Below are 21,802 nucleotides of genomic sequence, written 5' to 3'. Positions count from 1 at the left end.
AATGGACACTTCACAGAAGATCTACAAGCAATCAACAGATATATGAAAAATGTTCAACATCTCTAGTAATAAGAGAAATGCAAATCAAAACTACTCTAAGATTTCATCTCATCTTAATTTAGAATGTCTATTATCATGAATACAAGCAACAGTAGGTGTTGGCGAGGATGTGGGGAAAAAGGTGCTCTCACATAGTGCTGGTGGGGTTGCAAATTGGTGCAGCCACTCAGGAAAGCAGTTTGGAGATTCCTTAGAAAATCTGGACTGGAACTCCCATTTGACCCAGCTATCCCACTCCTTGGCCTATACCCAAATAACTTAAAATCAGCAAATTATAATGATACAGCTACATCAATGTTTATCAGTTCAATTCACAATAGCTATATTGTGGAACCAATCTAGATGTCCTTCAATAGAAGAATGGATAAAGAAACTGTGGTATATATGCATGATGGAATATTATTCAGTCATAAATAAGAATAAAATTACGGCATTTGCAGGTAAATGGATGGAGTTTGAGAAATAAACCAATCCCAAAAAACCAAAAGCCAAATGATGGCTCTAATAAGTGGATGATGATATATAACGGGGTGCAGGAGTGGGAGGTAAGAATGGAGGAAGGATGGATTATATAGAGAAAAATGATGGGTGGGGAGAGAAGGGGGGAAGGAATGAGACAACCAGAATTACCCTATGTACATGTATGATTTCACAAATGGTATGACTCTACTTCGTGTACAACCAGAGAAATGAAAGTTGTACCCCATTTGTGTACAATGAACCAAAGTTTAAAAATAAATTAATAAATAAGAAAGAAAGAAAAAACAGAATCATTTTCATCCAAAAAAAAACCTGGATTTGAAACTTCACTCCTCGACTTTTCATCTAGGTGATGTAGAACAGGGGACTTAAAGTTTCTGAGTATGTTCACATGCTCCTTTGACTTAAGATGGCATTATTTCTCAATAAAACCATCATAAATTGAAAAAAATGCTATTTTTTCTTATAACAAGTATTAATTTGTGTCCACTGAAGAACAAAGTAGAAAATTTATACAACTATAAAGGGAAAAAAATGAAAGTAGACGATTACCATAATTTTATTGGGCAATGTTCTTCTAGATCTTTTTTAATGCATACTTATTTATATGTGTTTAATTTTGTGTTTTTTCATTTTCTATTCCCTTAAGTCAATGTGTCCCATACTTATTAAAACATTTTAGAAAAATGATTGACAGCATCGAAGTAATAATGATGACAATAACGACAGCTCCCACTTCTCACATGCCTCTCTTCTTGCAGAGTGCACAGCCCCTCATACACTATTTCACAAGCTAATGATGTGCTATTAGTTGGAGTCAGCAGTGAGGAAACTAAGCTTTGGAGCATTTAATTATCAAAATGTGTTGGGACTAGAGATTTTTTTCTCTGAATCTTTTGAACTGACTGAGGTCTCCATGGGGCTGATGTCTTCTGGAACTGGTGGAGTTGTGTCCCCAGGAGAAGGGATTCCTGAGCTTTGTGACCTTCATTTTGCTTTTCCCTTCCCTTGGCCACTAGACACTTAACTTTGCTAAACCTCAGTTTCTCCCCCAGTGAAATGGAAATGGTAACAGTACTGACTCCTATAATTATGGAGTTAAATAGGATAAACATGTATGGTATTCTCATTGGGTAGTGCTAATAAATCAAACCCAATAAGGATTAGTCATGACCCTCTGTAAATCCTAATTTTTCTTCTTCTCCTCTGTAATGCTGATTGCCAGCTATTGGACTCTTCTTGGGGGTGCAGTGACCAGATGCTGGCCCTCATGGCCCTTCTGATCATCCCTATCCAGAGAAGCAGTATTCAAACTGTTCCTTCCATACCTCGTAGCTCACCTACTCACAGCTCTCCAGTTTGGTGTGCTAAATGATTTGTTGTTTTCTCCTGTCTTGAGTTGCCCATCAAGGTCTCTTCAGTGTGAACAGGCTCCAGGCACAGGGTTGGTGAGGGGATATAAGGGAATAGAAACATAATTGCAAGGATGGCTGGAAACTGTAGGACACATGAAATATTCAGTGAGCAGCAATCATCCTAGCCACAGTGGGTGTGGGCCATGTACGAAATTAAAGGGAAGAAACAAGCTTTTGCATTCTTCCTACCTGGAAACCGGTGTTTCTCTTTCCCTTTTACTTATTCTCTGTGAACTCAAGTTTCTCCCCTATATTATTCCCTCAGGACTTGGCTTTCCATCACGAGAGAATTAATAGAACCTGAAGGAAACTCTACTTCCTTGGGAATCTGTTTTTATCCATTAAAATGCAAAGTAAGTCTGTATAATGATAGTATTCCTGGCCTAGTAGCAGGAAATGAGAGGTGCCAACATACCAATTATGCATTTATCTAATTTGTGAATAATAATGGCTTCATTTTATTGGGTACTTACTGTATATTGCTGCAATTATTTTTATTGTTCTTACTATTGTTTTGAAAAGCAACTCAGTCAAATCAAATCTGAGTCCAAGTCTGAGTCTTAGTGACCTCAAGCAAGTTATTTAACTTCTGATTTTTTCCATTTCCTCAATTACTTAAATAGATAAAGCAACACTACCCCCTTGAAGCCTTAAAGAGATGAGAAATATTAGATGAAAAGTTCAAGTTATGAGATGTACACTCCATCGATAACAGCAACAACGACAAATTATTATTCTGTTAACTTCCCTAACAGATGGAGGACCAAGAATTGTAGTTCAAATCAATTTTGGGTTTCAATTATGGTGGCAAACTCACCTTGTATACTGGACATTCTTTGCTGAAAAGAAGAGAGAAGCTGGTAGAAAAGGAAAGGAATTCTGAAGGAGCTCTTTGAAACAGGGTTTGAGGCCCTGTTCCTGGTCTGCAGTGCCACTGTTCACAGACTGAGACTATCATACCCATACAATCAGAAGTCACAAAGCAACTAGAAGTCCTACACCTTATGGCCCTTCCTATGGAGGAATTATATACCAACTCTCAATGCTGTTTTCCCTCCCATGAGTTCCGGTTACCCTCTGAATTCAAGTTTGGAGAGGCTAGAGGCATGCTAAGAATATTGACACAGCAGTGGTTTAATTAAATTTTTAGTGGAAAAACAGAGCTAAGAAGTGGAGCCTTTTCTGCTGCCCTTCTCAGAAGCCAACTTGTGGGGTGTCTGAGCTCTTGCCACCACCCACCAGTACCAACACTCGAGTAGATACCATCATTCTTGCCATGATGTCATTCCCAAAGGTGTTGAAATGTTATTTGAAAACACAGTCCAGATCTTGAAACCAGACACTCAGTGAGAAACCTCTAGGGTAGAAATTCTGGATGTAACTTAAAGTCAGAGACTTGGATGAATTGATCCCTGGTATGGTGAGATGTGAGTTAAATAGGAGCTGGGAATAAGATGGGAGATGAACCCTCGCAGGTGGAAGACTCACATTCCTGCCCCTCTATTTACCCTCAATCTGGCCCCAGATCTTTCCTGTTAGGCCCCATCTGTATAGTCACTTCAAATTTAAAAATTCTGGAATCCTATGAAGAGATGACCATAACAAAGGGCAAGGAAGAAAATAAGCAGGTAAGGTCATCAGGCCTGTATTTGACATCAACTTCCAAAGTTTCTATTTCGTCTCCTTTTAGAACTAAAGCCAAGCACATTTACCAATCCCTATTGTTTTTAATAATATTTTACATTTACTAAGCATTTGCAATGTGCTAGACCTGCACCCTCCAATATGGCAACCATCAACCACACACGGTTGTTCAGCACCCAAAATAAGACTAAAATTGGGATGTACTATACAATACACGAATTCTGAAGGTTTCATTTAAAATTGTAAAATATTTCATTAGTAATTTTTAAATTGTACATCAGAATGATCATTTTTTTGGATATGGACAATTATATAAAGTATTACTTAGGTTAATTCCTCCATTTTGGAAGTTTTTATTATGACTACTAGAAAATTTTAAATCATACATATGGCTCACATGATATTTCCATTGGGCAGCACTGTGTTAGCATGCTGACCACTTTTCATATATCATCTCATTTAATCTTCAAACAATATCCCTGAGGATCATTTGCATTTTACACACCCAAGTTCCCATGACACTCATCTCTTGGTTGGCATTATTTCAAGGGATATATTTCCACAGATTTTTAATAAATGATTCCCAGCTTTCTTGAATTTTTGTTCTGTAACATCTTCACATGAAATGTATCCTGACCATCCATCTTGATGTTCCCATTCTCCTCCTGCTCTTTATTTTTTCACTAGTATTTACCATCTCTCCTTGTTATGTAATTTATTTACTTAGTATACATATTGCTTACTAACCGTCTCCCCACACTAACGTGTAAGCTCCTGAAGGGCAGGGATCTTAGTCACCTAGGTATTTATAACACTTTCAATTTGACCTTGAAAATTAAACAGGGAGAGATGGTTGGAATGGTTCCAAAAGAAGGATATTTAAAGAAATATGCAAAGAAATATGCAAAGAAATGCATAGCATGTTCAAAGGATAGATAGAACTTCTTCATGAATGGTTCTTTTGATTACTAAAGGGGATTGGTGACCAATAAGCCTGAAAAATTAGCCCAAGTCAAACTGCAGAGCCTGTGTACCATGCTAAGGAATTGAGATTTTACTAACAACAGTAAGAAATAATTTAAAATTTTGAAGTAAGAGACAACATTCAAGTTAGTTTTGGAAGTTAACAATGGTAGTCATCTGAAGGATAAACAAGAATAGAAGCCACTAAAGAGTCTACAAAGTGGTCCATATATAATAAGGAGAGGGTTCCATCTGAAGGAGTGAGAATAGAGATGCTGAAGGGGATAAATATGAAAATAGAATGTAAGAATAGAAGACACATGAACTCCAAATACCTTTCATAGTAGCTGTAGAAAGAGAGTCTTGGATGACTCTGATGACTCTAGCCTAGGACTGTGGGTGTACAGCAAGGTCATTGCCTGAGGTGGAGAACATGGAGAACACAAAGGACGAGTCTAACTGAGGATCTCTTGTGTTTGAGGTTCTGTGGACCCCTGGCAGAAATGAGAAGAGAACATGCTATGGGTCTGGTCATGGAATATTAGTTGAAGCTAAAGAAATAGTTGAGAATCCCAGAGACAGGTTGTACAGAAGTGGTAGAGGGCAGAAACCTGGGGAATATCAATGTTGAGGTGTATGTGAAAGAAACTAAACCAGTGAAAGACCCAAAGGAAGAGTAAGAATGATGAGATGAAAATGGAGGAAAGAGTTTCAAAGAAAGGTGTAAGAAGAATGAGTTTTCCCATGGGGCAACGTAAGCTTCTTGAATCAGTCCTCAAAATCAGTTGTATGAGTCAGGGTGGAAATACACAGCATACTCAAATTGGGTAACTCAGAAGGTCTAGCAAAGGAGTGGTGGACAAAGATCTGGTCAAAATATAAAGAACTCAGAAGGAAGGGTGCAGCAGCTTGGAGGAGGATAACAGGAGACTTGAATAAAGGCAACTGAATTAGCATCTGCATATCAAAAATAATCTGACCTTTGGTTTGGGGGAATTGGCTTATTTCGCTTAGCATGATATTCTCCAGCTCTATCAATTTACTGACAACTGCCATAATTTCATTTTTTTAAGGCTGAGTAATATTACAATATGTATATATACCACATTTTCTTTATCCATTCATCTACTGAAGGGCATCTAAGTTGGTTCCATAGTTTAGCTATTGTGAATTGAGTTACTATAAACATTGATGTGGCTGGGTCACTGTAGTATCCTGTCCTTTGGGTATAAATGGAGGAGTGGGATAACTGGGTCAAATGGTGGTTCTATTCCAGGTTTTCTAAGGAATCTCCATACTGCTTTCCATAATGATTCCACCCATTCTTAAGTATTCTTAATGCAGATGGTACTAAGTAACCTAAACTCAGGTCACCAACCATTCTAGTTTGCTGGGAACTGAGGGGACTTTCCATAGTACTAAGATGGGTTCAATTTGTCACTCTATTTTCTCTGATATGCAGGTGCTAATTCACCATAAGGGGGAAGTCTAGGAAAGAATAGAGGTACTTGGGAATAGACAGAGGGGAGATAAGGGAGGGGAGGGATATGGATGTAGGAAGGATAGTAGAATAAATTAAACATTATTACCCTATGTACATATATGAATACACGACCTGTGGGATTCTACATCATGTACAACCAGAATGCGAAGTTATACTCCATTTATGTATGATGTGTCAAAATGCATTCTACTGTCATGTAAAACTAATTAGAACAAATTTAAAAATCTGAAAAAAAAAAGCAATTGACCTTGTTCTTTAGGAGGTGTTTCATCAGTTTTTATGACAGTAATATTAGTGGAGCATAAACATGGATGTCAAAATACAGTACCTTGAGGAGCAATTAGAATCAGAAAACACATAGAACATAACCATCTCCAGAAAGAAGAGGAACAGCGCTGGGAAGGACTAAGCAGAGCAACCGGAGGAGGCATCAGGCTTCAGGTTTTAACTTAGGTTGGCAAGGATTTGTTTTGTGTTTGTAGCATGTAAGAAACTGTTGATGAGTCAAAGATTAATGTTTGAAGAAAGACAAAGAAAAATTAAATGAGGTTGGGAAGAAGGGACCAGCAGCACACTATTAGGTATAAAAACACACAAGTTTTCCCAGAGGCTGTGGTAGGTAAAGCAAAACCATCACTTCCATTTGACCTAGAAGAAGCAGGCTCATAAAGTCAAAAACCCTTTACAGAAGGTGATAGAGTACTTTCTCTCATGTTTCATTGTCTAGAACTGGTCTCATGCCCCTCTTTAAGCCAACATAAGAGTAATACAATTATCAAGATCTTTCAGATCCATCTGAATTTTCTTCTGAACTGGACATAGGATCACATCCCCTGATGGGTTTTTAACCTAAAAGAGTTGTGGTTCACCAAGCAATCAGCAATATATTCACAGGAAGTAACCTTTCAGTACTGGAGTCATTGTTTTTAATACTGTATCTGAATTCTACTTGAAACTGAATTGAATATCACCAGTGGGGCTCAGCTCACCCTTGAAGGGATTAGCAGTCAATCTATAAAATGCAACTTTCCTTGACTCTAAAAGAAGAGGGCTTTGTGATCATAAAGCAGATGGAGATAGAAGTGGGTTCAATGGGGCAGGAGGTGCATTCTGGGCATTGTAGTCAGAAGATCATTTCCCAGACAGCCCAACAACTCGGGATCTTTCAGCCACCTCCCTTCACCAAAATAATGTTTCTATGCATCCTCTTCAACTGAAAACTGTCTTTGGGATGGTCAAAACATGTTGTCGGTGTGGAATTAATAGCCAAGAGAGACTAATGTAAAGTTGTTCTTAAGGGCATCTACATTTATGAGGGGAAATACCTCAACACAGAGGAATAGTGGGGACATGTGAGGCATGGGCAGGGCGGGCATAGCAATTATTTGAGATTAGAGATGTTCCCTCCTTCCAACTGATATATCCCCATATCATACCATGCAGGTGCACCCATTATCTAAGAGGAATGCTTGCCACACGAGCATGATATATATACAAGTGGTTATAAAAAAACAAGATTAAGATTCATTTGTAACTTACAGACTTCATCTCATTGAATTTCAGCTAGGATGTCACATGCCCCAGTTTACCCAGAAGAGCGCCAGTTTACCTGTTAGCCAGAGCACAGGTGCTTCTCAACTTATGATGGGTTCATGTTCCAATAATCCAATTGTAAGTTGAAAATGTAAGTCAAAATTTATTTCATACCCCATTAAACCCATTGTAAAGTTGAAAAATTATAAGAACCATCATAGGTCAGAGACCATCTGTGATTATTAATAATACTTGCCTCTATTCTCAAAATTAAATGGTTATCTTAATTATATCAACCTATGTATAAATACACCCACATATGTGCACGCAAAACATGTACATGAGAGAATAAGAGAAAGAATATGCATCACAAATAGGTGGTGCTCTAAAATCTATACTAACCCAGGTGGGGTGGCACATACCTGAAATCCTAGCTACTTGGGAGGTTGAGGAAGGAGGATCACAAGTTGAGGTCAGCCACAACCCCTTAGCAAGAACCGGTCTCAAAAAATAAGATTGGGGATGTAGCTTAATGGTAATACATCCTGATTTCTGTCGCCGACCAGCGGGACACAAAGTGAAACACGCACCACACTCTACTTACTTGGACAGAAAGGACCTTTATTACAGGAAGAACACTCACTTATATACAGTTAACAAACCAATCAGAAACTTGTTGCCAAGGGGAAGTAAGTCTTGGAATATTACTATTGGTAGCTTAGGCATGGTCTGACAGGGATAGCCAGTGTGCTCATCTTCCTGTTTACAGCGAGAGACAAACTACACGCTCACTGGTGCTGTGCCAGCCACCATCTTAGCTTGGTCTTAGCTTGGTCTTTGTGGCGTGACCCCTGGTGTCACCTGCCACAGACTTCAATCCCCAGTATCAAAAAAAAAAAGTAAAAATAAAAGCTAAGCAAGTACCTTGTTCCAAACTTGAAATGCATTTTCCCTTAGAACAATGTTACACTTAGTGATTGTGTCCTATAGACTTTTTTCCTGTAATGGCTGCAGATTCCCACTCTTTCTTCTTCCATCCTGTTCTTCTCCAAAAGGCTGAGGTGAATGGTCTACCCCAATTGCCCCCTTTCTTTGTCTTCTGATGTGGATCTTCCAGTGGAAAGTGAAAGATTGAGTATGGATGCTGACTCCCCTGGCTTCCTATCCAGTAAGCATAGACTGATTATATCCTTCTACTGAAGGTGTTCTAGCTGGTGGCCCTCCCTACAAAGCTCACTTCTTCAAGTTCCAGTAACTACTCTCCCATTGTCATTCTCCAGGGTAGTTGTGACTGCCACAGACTTGAAAATAAAGTTGTCTAAAATTATATAATTTGAGTGTATCGTGTGTCTCCTCAGTGACTCACACAAGATTCTTTTATAGACTATCCCAAAAAACCAAGCACCATGCAAAACATTGTCCCAAAGGAAAGTTTTTTTTCAAGGTGCAAGTCAGATTGCCAGGAAATGATCTACTACCAATGATGGAGGAAGGACTGTTACCCTCCTGTGTTAACTAGCTGAGGGTGAACTGCCCACCCTCCAGTTTCAATATTCCAATGTTTCAATGGAACCAGATGATAGACTTTGAGGTGTGGGTATATATATGCTATGAGCACGGAAATTAACTCACTGAACACGTATTTATTAAGTAGGTCCTATGCAGCAGGCATTGTGCTTACAGGAATTTGCATCTATATGTCTTTAATTCTCAAGATGATCACAAGGTAAAAATTTTACTTATAGATAAGGAAACTACATTATCTTTGTCTATCATCTGCCTAGCTACACACACACACACACACACACACACACACACACAATCAAAAAATCATTAATTACAAATTTATCTCGAAGATACAACTGAAGCCAGACATGGTGGTAGACTCTTGTAATCCCAGTGGCTCGGGAGACTGAGACAGGAGAATCACAAATTCAAAGTCAGCCTCAGCTAAATCGAGGTGCTAAGCAACTAAGTGAGATCCTGCCTCTAAATAAAATACAAAATAGGACTGGGGATGTGGCTTAGTGTTTGAGTGCCTCTGAGTTCAATCCCCAGTACCCCCACTCCAGAAAAAGGTACAAATGAGACAAATCTCAACTCCCTCTGGAAACTGTAATTCAGAGAAGTTAAGTGGCTCAACTCTCCTACTAGACTCTCAGGATATGTATCTCGCAAGTTACCTATCCCTTTCCAGTCCTTAAACCAGTTAATATTTTCTGATTGACAATAAACACAGCTCCAAGAGTGAGATATACAGATATATAGAGAGATAGATAGACAGAGATTTACGAAGACACAGTCTTTTAGCTTAAGCAATGAAATTATCCTATTCATGATTAATGTGACTATGTCATAAAAGGAAAAAAATCCCAAGGGATTCTGTCATGCCCACTCTGGAATAGTCACACTGCCAAAGGTACATTGGGAGTCTCTGTGATAAAGAAGACCATTAACAGCAGGCTACAGAGAACAGACTAAGATGGCCAAGAGAGCAATGGACACATGTATGAAAGAGAAAAATGAATGAAAGCAATGGGAGAGGTCATGTTTTGTTCAGTTTCAGCTCAGTTTGTAGGGAAGCTCTGTAGTTTTCTTTGCTACAAATGGCTCAGTGGAATGTCATAGACCTGCATGGGAGCTGTGGGGTATGCCCTGTGATAGATACACTTCAAGATCCTGGCCTCAGTTTCTTCTCTCTTTGGTTCTATTGTCTATGATAACAAGGTTGTCCTCTGTCAACTCTTTGGAAACAGGCGAGGATTTCTCTATTTTCCATTCCCATCATCCCTATGCGTACCTTTCTCACTAACTGCTGGTGAGCTCTCTGGGCCAGCTGAACATCTTCCTAGATGCAGGAAGAACAAAATCACCATGTGCTCTCCTGTCTTTTCATACCCACTTCATTAAACACCAAACACTGTTCAACCCAGTGTTCCACAGAGCTCTGATACCCTGAAAATACCAGAAAGAATTAAAACATGAAACATTATCCCTGCTTGGGCTCACTTACCCTTGTCTCATGGTTTGTGCAGTTTGGGAAGAACACGCAGCACCGAGATGGCTGCCAGAATATTTGCAAATCCTATTATTGCTCCCTGGAGGCTCCCCCATATTGAAGCCAAAAAATGACTCATGGATGATCAGTTTCATGGTGCTAAACCCCAATCCCATGACAGCATCATACCTCACAGCTTTGACATTCTCCTTTGTAACTGAATCTTTAACAGAATTAGATTTATTTTACAGTCACTTTTGAGACTCAATATTGACTGCATTGGGTAATTCTCCAGTCAAGGGTAGAGGCCATTAACTTAAAAATTCAATAATATACTAAAACCAAGAGGCAAAATAGCATTACAGTTGGTGGTATGCCATAGTTTTAAATCCTAGGAAAGTCTGTGTGGTCATTTATTTGTTTTTTTTACTGTATTAGATTCATTTTAAAGGCAGAAAATAGTCCAAATGCTTCCCACCAGCTTCAAAGAGATGTTATCCATGTTAGTAATTATTTTAAATACTAAAACATTAGAATAGCATTTGAGGAGGAAATTCATAGATAAGTTTGTGACTCACTTGACAATTCTTTTATTTCAAGGTCAATGCTAGTCCAACTATTGAAATTAGGAAAGGACTAATACTAATAATATTATTAAAATTATGGCTGCTTAGTATTAAAAAGTTCTTATTCTAAGTCCCGATCACATATTATCTTGTTTAATCCTCACAATAACCTGACAAAAGAATAGTACTGTTGTCCCCATTTTATTCATGAGGAAAATGGCACTTTCAGGGTAAATAAAGATTCAAGGTCTAATGGCTAAATGTGGCTGAGCCAGGAGGCAAGGAGATCTAACACCAGAATCATCTTCTCAGTCTCTGAATAAAAGTGAAGGAGGGGGAAATGAGATTTGATTGACTCCTATCCCACATATTTTGGCCAATGTTTTCTCATGTTTTGTCTTTCTGCAATATTTGGAAGGCAGAAGACTAATAACGTCTCAAAGAAATTTAACATTTGCTTGAATCAGAGAGCTGACCTCAAAAGAACTGGGAAGTTTTTTTACTTGAAGCATTATATGTTAAATTACAGTTCATCTCTAAAGAGAGAGCTATTGGTGCCGAAAACAAAATACAAAAAAATTGGAGAAAAGAAAGATAACACCTAATATGCAGCCCAACGTAAGCAATGATGAAATCTCTGGAATTATATAAGGGTTTCCCACATGAGAGATTTATCTACAATTGGGGAAACAAAGTGGCGGTGAGTGTGTGTGTGTGTGTGTGTGTGCACGCGTGCGCATAAGAGTATGTGTGTGTGTGTGTGTGTGTGTGTGTATGTTGGGGACAAGGTCAGGATAAAGGAGACTATCTTTCCATTATGAGGAGGTTTCTCTAAATCTCTTAGATTTCATCAAGTTAAAAGTTTCCAAAAGCTTCTAAGTCCTCCCCTGCCAGAAGGAAAGTTAACATGGTCATGCATCATTCATTAATGTGTGAGTTCATTCACTCATTCTCCATTCAAATGTTTACTCCTTCACATTTAATAGAGTGAAAATATTTATCATTGAACTTGTAGTGTGTGTGTGTGTGTGTGTGTGTGTATGTGTGTATTATAATATTGTGGGGAAAATAACAGCATAATATTTAATAATACATTAAATATTACCTTATATTACGTACTAAGCCTGCTACATATGTGCAGTATTTACTTTGCCACTGCACCAGTATTAACAGCTATGGAACTATACACTTTTAATTTTTTCTTTGCATTTTTTCTTCTCCTAAACTTTCTACAATAAAAACATATTACCATATACTTAAAGAATAGAATGAGAGTGTTTTTTTCTTTAAGGTCATAACTAAAGTAAAATACTATACCCTCTCATTTCCCAAATGAAAAGCCCAGGTTTTCATATGTGGCAACATCACCTCTGTTTAAGGGGGAAAAAAAATTCAGCCTTATGTGAACTTGCTACAAACTATTTTGTCTTCAAAAGTCCGCATTTCCACTCACCCAGAACTTTTCATAACGAGTGGAGAAATGGACTGTGAATTTATTCTCTTTCCCTCTCTTTTGTCTTATTTCTCCCTCTCTGTCTCTCTCTCACTGGACCATGTGGCAAACACAGGAAATTGTAGTCTTTGAAAATCTGAGAAGCCCTCCTCTACCTACATCCATCCACCTGGCCACTCACTCATTGTCCCCTTCATGTAAATGACAATAGCAGTAGCCTGCTGAAAACATAAGGCTCTGGCAGTCTAACTGAAAGTGTAATCCAGCTCATTTTACACTTCAATTGCAAAGGAAGGTGTACTCAGAAACCTAAGTTACAAAGGAGTAATAACTTGGTTTCCACTGATGGGTTCATCAAAAGTAAGCAAATTAAAAAAAAAAAAAAAAAGCCATAAAAATAAATAAGTAAATAAATAAAAGGAGGAGATTGCTAGTGGGGTGGTGTATTTTCCAAAGGTAAATACTAGACAAATTTCCCCATGAGCTCATGCATATCACAGAGGCAGGGTGGCTGGGTAAGTCAACTGACTTCTCCCCGGAGTGAGCATCAAAATATTTGTCATCCTAGGAACTGGAGAACATCATGCTAAATGAGATAAACCAGACCCAGAAAATCAAAGAGTAGATGTTTTCTCTCATATGTGGAAGGTAGACAGAAAAAAAGAAAAGAAAGAAAGGGGATCTCACAAAAATAGAAGGGAGACTGATAGATTGAGGAAACAAGAAGAGGGGGAGGAGGGGAGGGTAGTTCTGGGGAGGAAGTTCTGGGGAATGAAATCTACCAAATTTTGCTATATTTATGTATGAATATACCACAGTGAATTCCAGTTATATATATAAAATGATAAAGCATTAATTAAAATAATAATAATAATAATAGGGAGATCAGTAAAATTGAGTAAGGGAGTTAGAGTGAGGAAGGGAGGGAAAGAGAAGGTACTAGAGAATGAGATTGAAAAAATGATGTGCATGTTTGAATATGTCATAATGAATCACACTACTATATAAAATCATAATGCACAAATAAAAAATGATGTACTGATAAATGCTAAAATTAGTGGGTAAAATTTTAAACATGAATAGGAATTTGAAAAAAATTACCTTTCCAAATTCAGGGCAAAGTCAGAGGACCCAAGTGTCAACTTCTGGGATGGGCAGGGAATCCCTCAGATGCACTATCAGGTTTGTTTTCTCTTGTCAACATGTTTGGAAAACTTAAGAATCTTTTAGTCACCTTTAATAAACTTTCAATATGTTACAAGCAGCAAAAGTCAAACATGTCTATTACAGTGAACAACACAGAGTGTACTTAGAAAAAAAATAAGATGACTGGGACATCATAAGGCAAAATAATCATAAGGACCACTATCATAGATGTAAGTCTGTCACTGATCAAAATGTTGTTATGTGGCATATGACTGTACAAGAGATGATATCTGCCTACCCAAGAACTTAGCAGAAGACTAAAGAATATGAAATAGTCAGAAAATACTACAAGCAAGTGTATATTCATAATGTATGTAATGAGTATGAATTTTCCCCAAAACATTTGAGTAGAAGAGATATACCCACTTTCTTCTTCCAAATCGGATGAATATGGTTTCAAGTTCTTACCTGACTGGCTTAGTATCTTGTGTCAGTGTTTGTGGACTCTCTTCTTTCCTCCATTACACTGGAAAAGAATCCCCAGTGATGCCATGTCTTAGTCTGTGGAGAAAGACGTAAATCTACCCCTCCTTCTGCTACTGGGCCCACTGCTGAATGACCCCTGCATTCACCAGGAGTCAGTCACTAGTGAAGGTGGGATAGGTCACAAAAATATAATTTTTCTCAAAATATGAAGGTCAGCAGGCTGAGCAGTGGAATACTCTCCCTTCCCCTTTTAGAACCTTAGTACTGGAGATCAGTCCCCAGGAAGCCCCTCGACATCTTCTCTGAGACCCTGATCCCTCCCTGGGCTTTGTGGGGTAGACCTAGGTTTTTGACGTGCGCCCTCTTCCATATCTCAGCACTCATCTGTGTTTCTCATTTGTAGTAGTGAAAACAAGGCAAGAATTAGAACCTCAATAGATTTTTCAGGAGTGTCTATAATGCCATATGTAACAACAATACCTTGGAAAGCACAGGGTCATGTTTAAGAAGAAAAAATGATTTTCTATTCAATACCAGAAAGAACTAAATGGGATTAACCCCATAGTTTTTCTTAAGGTCACCACAAACCGTAGCCATATCCCATATTTGGCTGGAAAGTCTGGGCAGGCCTGGACTGAACCCAGAGAGTTGAAATGTCTTGACTAATTGAAATGTCTCTTGGTCATTGAGAACTTGTTGAAGGCCAAAGCACACACCTTAGGCATGTAACTTGTCCCACTCTGTCATGCACAACCACCCCCACCCTTCTTTACTTCAATAAGCTTTATTTGTTCCTTGTTGGACCTTTATTCTAAAGGTAGGGATGGAATTGAGTAACACTCTGCTTCTAGACCATCTTAAAAGTTTCAACACTACTTCACTCTCTGTGATTTTATGCTCCTTGTATTTTTTTATCCAACACTCTATCTGGCAGTTGTTTTGTGAACATCACCCTGGGAGATAGGATGGTGGTGGTAAGTTTAAGCTTCCAAGAGACCTGGAACTGAGCACAAATTCTATTTCCAACCTTACAGACTGCAAGATTCTGGACAATTTCTAACTTCTCAGAACTCCATTTCCATAACTACATGAAGGTAATTCCTCCCTCTAAACATGACTGTGAGAGTTGAATGAGATACACTTTTCTGTAAGTACAAAGGGATGACATTTGATTGAGATCTTAAAGAAAAGGTAAGAATAAATCAGGTGATTTATGAATGAAGTATAGTGAATAAAAATGTAACTACAGGTATACTTTAAATATATATGAAATAATGTAAATATAAAACAGTTTTATATATGATTAAATACACGTGTGTATACACACATACACATACATATATAAACACATATAGCAAAACCAGCCATAAGGAGGCTTAGATGGTTTTATTGACATGGAAAGGACTGAGCGTGTGGCTTTTGACTTAGAAGTCAGGCTTGAAGTGACGCCAAGGAGAGTGTCCTAGGTTGATAGAGAGCATCATGAGGACCTCAAAGGAAGGAATGGGTTTGGGAATGGGAAGCAAGCAACATGTGATGGAGGGTTGGTTGTAGAGATGGTCATAGATACCTACCTGGTTCAAACCAAGTGCTCAATACATATTTGTTTGAGTTTAACAGGAGGCAATACAAGAATTCCTCTAGCCAGCATGAGGAGGTATTGTGGCCTACTATTAGGCCCTCAGAGATTTATGGTTCCACTTCTTGTTTCTCTGCTTTTCATACACCTGAGGCCTTCTGTGGTTGACCTTCCTCACTTTTATAACAGTATTATCTCATACTTTGCATTAGCTCATACATAAATAGCTTGTCTAGTTTCTTCTAATTTAGCTAACAGTATTAAAATAAGAAAGGATTGTAGATAAAAATAAATAGATACACATACACATACAAATATAAATGTAGCTTGCAAAATCAGGATGGTCATTTTTATACATTAGAATGTTCTTAAACATTTTATCTCATACCAGCCCTCCTGCCCAACCCACTGTTTCTTTAAGTGATTCTCAGCTGGTGATGATCCCCCTCAACAAACCCTGGCACATTTGACAACACTTGGAGACATTTTTGACAGTGACATCTGGAAAGGTGCTACTGGCATCTAGTGTGTACAGGCCACGGATACCGCTAAAGTATTCTACAATGTGCAGGACGACCTCCCACAACAGATGATTATCTAGCCAAAAATATCACTGGTACCAATACTGAGAAGCCCTTTTTTAAAAAACCCTTTCCTATATTTACTTTCTTTAATAATAAACTTCGTATTTTATAACAGTTTTAAATTTACATAAAATACTTATGATTGTACAGGGAATTCCCATATATCTACATTTAGTTTTTCCTTATAATTATTATCTTACATTAATATAGTGTACTTATTATGATTAATGAATAAATTAAAATATTGGTACATTAAAGTTAATTATTTGCATTACTAACTAAAGTCTATACTTTACTCAGATTTCCTTACTTTTATTCCTAGTGGCCTTTTTCTGTTCTAGGGTCACATCTAGTACGCTGCATTACCATTTAGTTGTCAGAATTTTTTGTTATACCTCAGTTTCTCTTGAATGTGCCAGTTCTTCAAATTTTCCTTGTTTTTGATGACCTCCACAATTTTGAGGTATACTGGTTCAGTGTTTAGTCTAATGTTCTTCAATTGGGATTGTCTGATGTTTTTATCTTGATCATGCTGGAAAAAGTCCACACAGCTAAAAAGGTACCAATCATCACTTTATTTCAAGGGTCTTTATGATCCACATGTCTGTTGGTGTTGCTCTGAAGCACCTGATTGAGGCCTTGTTTGTTGAGTTTCTCACCTGTAGAGCTACCTCCCCCCACTTTTCATACTGTACCCAATAAAAGGATGCCACTATGTGTAGTTCACACATTCGAAGAAGGGAACAATACTTCACTTTCTTGATGATGTTGGAACAGCTCTATAAATTACATGAAATTCTACTCATGCAATTTTTCTCTTCTTCACCAATTATTTATTTATTCAGTGATTTATTTTTGCATCAACTCATGGATATTTATTTTGTATTTGGGGTTGTAACACTATGCTATTTTACCTATTTTCTTGCTCAGATTTTCCCAGCTTTGGCCATGGGGAGCTCTCCATTATGACATTGCTTCTTGTTGTAGTCAGTGCTTGTTTTAGAGTACTTTCTTAGGCACCACAAGATACCGTAGGCTTATCTTGTATATTTCTTGTCTTAATTCTAGAATCAGCCATTTATCCAAATAGTTCTGGTTCTTTTTAATGGAGAATGACATTGGAATTCCAGACCAGGGTCCTAAGTATGCTTATTGCTAGTGGCTTCATATACACTTTTCATTCTAAAAAAATGCTAAGTATATAGTGTGCCTTTGGTTATTAGCTAGTAACAATAATACATGTATGTAAACTATAATTAAGTAAATAAAATATATTGGGAATATGTTTACCTTTATTGTTTTTTTTTATCCTGGGCATAATGAAAACAAGGCTTGCTTACCACTGCTCTAGATCACTGTCATTAATGGGATTCATTAACAAATTCTAGTATCTCTAATGCCCACTATGATTTCATATTCCCAAAAAGGAGAATCCGGTACTCCAAAGGTGGGTGTCCTCTTCTCAACTAAGGACAGCAAGACATGGCCTCTGTAGCTCCACCTCTTGGAGTCAGGGCAGGTCCCCAGAAGGAGTTGGTACTATGAACTGAGCACTCCCCACAAAGTTGACAATACAGAGGGACGGGAGGGGATGTGGTTGGGAAGGAAGCAAGGCAAGGGTTGCTGAGTGGTGTAGCTGAACTAACTCCAACCTCAAGCTGACCACAACCTCCTACGATCCTCTCTGGCCCCATACTTGCATCGACCATCACCTTGGGCAGGCACATCCTGCTTAAGTGCCTGTTTCACCATGAACATCAAGGAAGAGACAGGATTGGCCTCTTGGGTCCAATAACAAGGAAAAAAACTCTAAATACTCTTCTCTGAGAAGAGTAGCTTGTATATATGCAAACACAAGAGCACAGAACGTTACAGAAATATTGAGAGGACTTAGGATGAATCCACCCATTCATCTTTCCTCACCCACCATACCCCCAGGCTTCTCCTTAAGTTTTCCTGTATGATCTCATTTATCCACAAAGTAGTCAGGTCTTGTAGTTAGAAACAAGTAAATGTTGCACCTGTTTCTCCTTCTTAAATAAAATACATCGAAAAATAAAGTGTCTTACTCTTGAAGAGAACATTCCCAGAAACCTCATTGCCACTGCTGGCTACAAAGATGGCAAACCATAGTTGTGAAATAATGTAAGAGTTTGATGGTGGCAGATCAGCTGCAAACTTGTAAGGATGTTGGCAGTGATTTTGGTGTCAGACATGCTAAATAATGAACTGGTTGGGAAAGATCCCAAAGATTTTTTTCTGGGTGGTACAGGATAAAGTTACCCAGCAAAGCAGACTTCAACCTGGTCAGGGCCTGTGCTTTTTCAACTTTCCTATTAGAGTGAAGAAACGACATCACTTATAGTGTAAGTTATCCTAGCCTGAAATTTCACCTCAGGTCTGTGAAGATGCATTCATGAATCAGGAAGGTGACCTGGAGTGGCCAAATGGAAGCTAGAACCTGCCTTCTATTTCTTCCCTGATTTCTATTTGCTTCACTCAGATGCCCCACCTCCAAGATTTGCTTCTTAGCAGCCAGAATTCCAGCTGAGAAGAATCCCTGAGGCAGCTACCCCACCCCCAGTCTCCCTGCTCTGATGCTATCCTCACAAAACACTCCCTCTCCACAGCCTGGCCAGGGAAACAAATGCATTTCTGTCAGTGAATCCACAAGACTTCAGTTTGGGGTTAAAAGCATAGAAAATCATAGTATCAGTTATCACCGTTGCAGCCGTAATGTTACCCTAGTCAAATCACGACTGATTAAAACCAGCCCTGTTAATAAACCACAGGCTTTATTTCCCCTCAAATGTCTATAACCACTTTCTTCAACCCCTATTAAAAGGCAAAACCAAAAGAAAAACACAGCTTTGGAGCCCAAGTGCCTCTTATTCCCCAGAGGAGGAAAAAAGTGAGCAAGAAAGAAATGGGTCCCCACCCCCTCTCTCTTTTGTGCCTCACCTTTTCCCTGCTTAACAAGTCAGGTTTTTTTAATAACCAAAGACAGAAATCAATAAAAAGCAGGCGGGAGTTATCAGTGATCTGCAACATTAGATCAGCTGAGAACAGTCCTCCTCCACCTTCTGAAATGAGTGCATTTGCCAACCATTCCCTGCGTCTGACTCACATCCTTATTACCTCCCTCTCCTCTTGCTTTCCCCTTAAGGGACTGATTTTCCTCCCATCTAAGCCAAAAAGAATTTCTCTGGATTAAGGGGACTGATGAAAGCATTTTTAATATTTGAGTTCAGGTCTGCAAGCTCCATAAAACCAAATTTTCCCATTGCCTGCTTTGTTTTCCCCACCTCCTCTCAACAATAGTTTTTCTCCTTCATTTGCTCTGCAGAAACCAGCCAAGGACCCTCTCCAGATGGGGTCTCTGGCCCCTTGGCAGCTTCCCCTGCAGGACTGCTTGCTCTCACAGACACTCTCTGCAGGCTCCAGATGTAGGATGTAACATCTTTCAAAACTTTCAGAAGTTGGGTGGAGAGACTTATATGACATCTTTCATGTTGATGCCATATGTCTTTCAAGTAAAGACTGGTTTGACAACGTGCTGAGCAGCTCAGAGGGGAACTTGCTTCAAGCCTGGAGGGGAAAGTTTTGACAATTCATTCCAGGGAAAACTGGAACCTTCCCCACCCACCCCGCCTTTGACTAATAAGAAGGTAAAAAGGAGGGAGGCAGTATCTTCTCAGGGCAGGAAGATAATGGTCTTTGTTCTTTGTTCTTCCTACATTTGCATGTTGTTACAACACTACTTTCCCTTGCTCCTCAAATTAATGGTAGCTCTGCCAACTTTACTTTAAATTCCAGGAACCCTGAAATCACCACAGGTAAACAGGCCTTTTCTGGAGTAGCCTTGCTAGGAACCTCTCAAACCCAGTTCAATTAAAAGGTACTTGAAAGGCAACAGGCCTAGTGTGAAAAAGCAAAAAATACCAGTGCTGACTGGGCAACCCCAGCAACTGTACTGTTGGAGATGGCCGCTCCATTAGGGAATTACTCAATACTGGGCAAATTTTTGCCTTAGTGTCATACCAAAAGTCACTCTGGCTTCCCAGCAAAGTCTCATTTTGAAAAAGTCTAAAAGTCTTCTCCACCAAATGTGATATTTTCTATCTTTTTTCATATCCACTCACATCATTATCCACAGGATAATTCTTTTCAGATGAGGCAGTATACTAACTGACACACTAAATGACAGACTGAGGTGTGTGGATGGGTGTACATAAATATTGAAAGGACATAGTAAATATCATCTCAAGGTGCAACACCCAAAAGAAGTTGGCTAACACTAAGCAACCCATCAGCACAATGACTTGTACAAGAAAATGACCCCTCTAATGAAGAAATAAATGCTTTTGTCTACGTGAGTAGATTCTAAAATAAGTCCACTATTTTAATTTTGTATTTATGATAGTTAATGATTATGTAGTTATGATAGTTATGATAGTTATGATAGTCAATTTTAGTATTTATGATAGTTAATGCTTCCATTTTAATCATGATGGTTTTTAGCAACAAGAGCAACCAAAATATCATTTCATTGTTGTTTTTCTGAAAGACTAGGAAAATTAATACACTTTGTGCCAACAACTTCTTTCCTATAAGTTATAATATTTAATCTTGATAATAGTTCCATAAGGAAGGTATTATAAAATCAAATGAGGCTCAGAGATTATTCATTGCTTAAGATCATTCATCATCATCACTATGATCATCATTATCATGACAGTGTCTACTCTGTATTTGGCACCAACTTTAGACTGAGACTTTGAGATTTTTTTTATGGGCATAATTTCTAATCCCATCTTTACAAAATACAATACAAAGTACAAAATACTTTACAAAATAGGTATTTTGGGTATCACCTCATAAGTGAGTAAACTAAAGCTCAAAGATTTATCAACTTGACCCCAGCAATAGTTAATAAATGGCAGACATGAGATTCACATACAATTCTGAAGGCCATGGTATGTTTCTTTTAACATATGTTAAAAGTTCTTTGATATTTCTGTTATCAAAAGTTGGACATTAATTTTTTCACCTTAAAAATAGGCTATACTCAGCAACCCACTTCTAAAGAAGAAAAAGGAGGTCGGTCTATGTGATCTTTCTTGTCTCATCTTGTCTTCTCTTCTCTTCTCTCTTGTATTATTAGCTCTTGTGGAAGCCAACTGCCATGTCATGAAGATTCTCAAGCATCCATATGGAAAGATCCATGTGGCAATGAGCTGAGGTCACCCGCAACAACCATGTGATGGAGCCATGTTGGCAGCAGATTTTCCAGCCTGTCAAGTCTTCAAGTGACTGCATCCTCATAAAGACTCGGGATCAAAACCACCAAGCTAAGCCACTCCCAAATTCTGAACAGAAACTGTGAAATAA

This window comes from Sciurus carolinensis, chromosome 14, assembly GCF_902686445.1.
Source record: "Sciurus carolinensis chromosome 14, mSciCar1.2, whole genome shotgun sequence".
NCBI classification, from domain to species: domain Eukaryota; kingdom Metazoa; phylum Chordata; class Mammalia; order Rodentia; family Sciuridae; genus Sciurus; species Sciurus carolinensis.
Note: the sequence above shows the minus strand (reverse complement) of the source record.